The sequence below is a fragment of the Choloepus didactylus genome, chromosome X, assembly GCF_015220235.1.
Source record: "Choloepus didactylus isolate mChoDid1 chromosome X, mChoDid1.pri, whole genome shotgun sequence".
Taxonomy (NCBI): Eukaryota; Metazoa; Chordata; class Mammalia; order Pilosa; family Megalonychidae; genus Choloepus; species Choloepus didactylus.
In genome coordinates, this window is record NC_051334.1 from 84,609,767 (window position 1) to 84,614,537 (window position 4,771).

Consider the following 4,771-nt stretch of genomic DNA (forward strand, 5'->3'; position numbering starts at 1 on the left):
GAGGACAAGGAGTTGAATGAGAAAAGATATGGCTCTATGCAAACAGAGGTGATCAAAAATCTTTATGTGCTATAAATGGATATTGATGTTAGGAGTAACAAATTTGACATATGTGTGTCCTTTCTTCCCTCCCTGCCTAAAGACTCCTAATAAAGAAAATTATATCACACACAATTGAATCTGAGTATGAAAACTGACAAAAGCTTGAACACACACAACTAAGAGACAAATTCAGGTGGCAGACACCTAGAGAAAGCTATTCTAGGCAACAGATGTCTGGCACCTTACCCAAATTTACATTTGGTTTCAGGTGAGAGGCTTCCTAATATCAAATTTGGGGAGCAGACTAGGGGAAAGAGGTGGGATGGTAATATAAACAATCAAGAGAAATAATGCTTTACCCAATTCAAAAGTACAGCAAATGAAAACACGGCAGTGTCTGTCCCATTGCAACAAGCACCTTGCCCAGTGGCTGGCTGAACAATGCAGAGCTGTTGCACCCTCAGGAAACAGGCTGCACAGATTCCCTGCATTGCTCTGGAATCTTCAAATTAGCCTGAGGCCTCCAAGATGTTTAAAAACAGTGGGCCCCAGGGCTGAGAGACCTTGTTGAAGGGACTGACTGCCAACTTCCTGGGGCCATCACAATTACCATCCCCTCAGCCTACTTCTCAGATATCTAAATTGCAGGCATCTCAAATTCATAGCATTTACTTCTGCCTGGTTACAACCAGTGGATTCCTATGAGTGTTCAGCAGCCCTCCCATTTCTGTTCTTGCTCCTATGGCCATTGGAAGTGAGGTCCTGCCTTCCCAAACTTGATGCAGTTTTCACCCATCCTGACACTACAGCTCAGACACTTTCCCCAAGTTGGCCCTTCTCTCCAAATTCTGGCTTAAACACTCAAAATATAAGAGAGTGCTTCAGCTGCAAAGTTCTCTACAAAATATAGCGAACTGTTATGCTCTTCCATTTACATGATCTCACTTTTTTAAAAAAAGGCAAAAGCAAAACCAATTTCCAATACAGTATTACAATTTCTAAAACCATTTGCTTCTAGTAGCAATTCACAGGGAACAAGAGATTAAAGTGCTGGCTTATGGGGGCTACAAGAAGCTCTGCCATGTGTCTTATTTTTCCCCATGTTACTGGGGAGAAGGAACAACAAGAGAGGAAAAAACAACTCAAATATTGAGGTGGCAATTGGAAATTGTAAAAATGCTGGGTTCTGTGCAAATCAGTCTCCTACAGGTTCTTTCCTCCACTAAGCATCAAAAAAGAAAGAAAAAAAAGTGGAAATTGGCAAAAAGGATGGTGGAAAGACTTTAGACCTTTACAAGGAATCTCCTTAATAAATAATATTTTGATGAGTAAGAAAGAGATTCACCTGCATAAGAACTTAAACCAACACTGAGAAGGGTCTTGGAATTGAGGAGATTGACCTGAACACATCCTGCCTCCAAATCAAGGATCCCCTTTAGGATAGGCAGCCCTGGACTCAAATCCTTGCCAAACGTGCAGCAGGCTCCACACAGGCACTAGGGATGCCAATCCTCCCTCTGGATCAAAGTCCACTCAGGAGAGTTGAAATGGGAAAGGGGAATGCTTTCTAGGCTTTTGTCCTAACTTTAATAAGGGCCTCTGAAAACAAAAGGCTAAGTGTGTAGTAGAGGACAGAAAAAAATAACGGGGGTAATATAAATACAATCTGAGGACAATGTTTATTAATTGAAACTGTGTCTTATAGTTTACAAAGAGGCTAGTTAACAACAAAAGTATCATTGATCTTAAAATCCTCGGTGAGACTGAGACTTCACATCTTCTTCAGAATTCTGAAGTGTTCTCCAGGCAGGGAGGCAGTGGCTGTGCACTCAGGTTCACAAGTGCAACACCTGGAAACTGTGCAGGATTCGGAGACCAAAAAGTTCCATAAAGCAAAAGATTCGGGTCTCCTTTGAAGTTCCACTCCCCAACCCTGTTGCCCCTCCACTCCCCACTCCCCAATTCCAACTCCAAGGCAAGTTCTCAGTTTATCTTTTGGAGACTGTGTTCTTGAAAGCTTTAATTGTCTTGGTCATCATTGGGGCAATTTTCTTCACAGTTGGTTAACTAGGATCGTAGGAAATAGTGCTGCTGACCACTGGTGCCAAGTGGGTACTGCTGGTGCTTGGGCTGTCATAGGCCAGCTCCTCAGTGCTGGGGTTAAAGTTGTTGCTGTTACCACTGCTGGAGAGAGCATGGCTGCTTCCTGTGGGGTACAGGGCTGGCTTGACCTTGACTTTTTCAGAGATAGCTTCTCCTCCTGTTCCAAATTTCTCTTGCCTTCTTCAAGCATCACAAGGTGCCTTGGCTACAGAGTTGACAAAAGCCATCTTTGCTTGTCAGCCTTTGGGCTTATTGGCATGTACAGATCAGAAATTCTTTGTCAGTACCCACAGCCACTGTTCTCGGGCATCCTGAAGCCGCAGGTACATCTCTCACCACGACTCATACTCTTCTGGTCTCTCCTCCTTAAAGTTATGAATTTTCCATAACTGATCTGTTTCTTCAAATGATACATGATTGTATTCCTTAATGCAATATAGCTGATCAGATATACACCTCTCCAAAACAGGTTCAAGAACAGTGTATGGGACTCCCCCCACTTCAGAGATTGAGTCAATATTGTTTTTAAGTATGCGGATGCACTGCTGGTGCAAGGTCATCATTTTGGGGAGATAGGCACACTTGGAACCAGAATACACCGGAATCTTAGAATTCATTCTGCACCCAGTAAACCCAGCTTCCTCCTCTTCCTGGGGTGAAGAGAGTGCTTTTTGCTTTGGTTGGAAGGAGGCTATCAATTCAAGGGAAGGAAGTGGATGGTAAGTGGCCTGTATCATGGGTAGTGGGAGGTCTGGCAACACTGGCAATGAAGCGGTGGGGCCTTTTTCAGCTTGGCTGAATTGGCTTCTGATGGCTATAAATTCTCTGATTTGCTTTCATTCACCCTAGGTAATTTCTGAACCAAGTCCAAGTTTTTATTTGTGCTTTTAGAATCAGTTTTTTTAGGTCCTTTTTCTCCAAGTGCAGTTGCTAAGGTTTTCACAGTCTTTCTTTTTCTTCTGGGGCTGGTCATAGCTGAGGTATGACTCAAAGGACATGATGGGCTGCTCAAATTCATCATACATATCTGCCTCCTCAACTTTAGGGAGGGAGCCCACTGACTTTCTATCCAGAGTAGAAGTTTTTAGTTTCCCCTCTTGAGTCTTTAGGCTGTGAAAACCTTCTCTTTCACCTTGGGTAACAGGTCTCCTGCCCCCTTTTCTAGGTCTAAGCTGTCTAGACCTTGCTTCTTTTTCTCTAATCTGGTTTTCTCTGAGTCTTTGTGCTTTGGCTTTTTAAGGTGGTTGTCTGAAGCAAACTCCAAGGGAGGCAGAAACTTCTTCTTGCTGCTGCTCCTCTCTTTTTCCTTCTCTTTCTTGACGGCACTAGAGGGTGGTTTCTCCCTTGTACTATCCCCTGAGAGTGGCCTCTGGTTTTCCTCTTTGAAGACAACCTTGTGTTGATTTCTCTCTGCTCGAAGCAGAGGACTTCTCATCTCCCTTGGCATCCACCAGGCATTTTTCCTTGTGGGAAGATTTGTGCTCTCTGTTTTGGCTCACAACCCCTTTACTGTGGCGTTCACTCAGGTGTCACTCTTGACTAGCCCCCAGTCTCTCCTGAAAGGCATTACTGTGGCCCTTTCCAGGTTTCTGGTGTCCAACAAAGGGCTCCTGGTCCTTCCTGGGGGACCTGGGATGGTCCATGTACATCTGGTAGGGATTGGCAGAGGATGGAGGGGACTGAATGAGGCCATAGTCAGAAGACTCGTGGTCTGAAGAGTAAGCTGGCAAGACTCTGTGGCACCTCTTTCTTTCATCTCTCCTCTCATGAGTGTGAGAGGCTTTGTGAGGTCTCTCAAGCTCTGAGAGTTTTCTGTGTTTTTTTCCATCTGTGATCAGGGCTGTAGGATCGGCTGCCAGAGGCTTCCAGTTTTCTTGGTAGTCACCCTCCACCTCTTCCTCCTTCTGAAGAGCATCCCTGGGGTGCTTTTGGGAATTGCTTTTCTCAAAGTCCTGTTCATCAGGCTCAGTGTTCCGTTTAACAGGAACTAACTTCTTCCACTGAGCAACTAACTCCCTGGCAAAGTTTCCAACGTGCTCTTGTTTTCCCAAGCTATTCACTGTTTTTCCAACCCCAGTCTACAAGAATGTCTACAGTAGTAGGCAAGATAGAGATTCTTCAAATATTTCAAAAGCTCTCTGAACCTCAGTTACCTCCTCTGTAAAACAGGGACTGGATCCTGGCTCTTCTTCAGAAGCTGTAAGAATTCACTGAGACAATGCCATGTCTTCTCCTTGACCATAGTGGCTGGAATGCTTCTTGGGGTTGGGGTTCACAGCCAGGCACGCCTGCAGCTTCTCCACAACTTGAAGTGCTGACTCCACTGCCATCGCTGTCACTGGTGCAGCCTCCTTGCTGGAACTGCTGTCTGATGGTTTTGACCCCTGTAAGCTGCATGTCAAGCCAACAAAGTTTTTGCAAGATCTGTATAGATGGAACCACTGCCAGTCTGGACTGGAGGGGATGGAGAAGGGATAAACTGAGGGAAATATTTCTTCAAAGACAGAGCAATGAAGGATGAGGTCTGGAGTCAGTAGGTCTGGGGCAGGGAGAACAAAGTGACCCATGCACGGAGAGGGTGAGTTTGCCCCAGAGGCAGAAGGCAAGCCCTCCGCCTTCATGCTTA

General features: G+C 45.1%; 1 pseudogene; it reads right to left on the minus strand.

Annotated features, from left to right (window-relative positions):
* Positions 1-2,030: 2,030 nt before the first annotated feature.
* Positions 2,031-4,502, minus strand: LOC119523792 (annotated as a pseudogene).
* Positions 4,503-4,771: the final 269 nt, after the last annotated feature.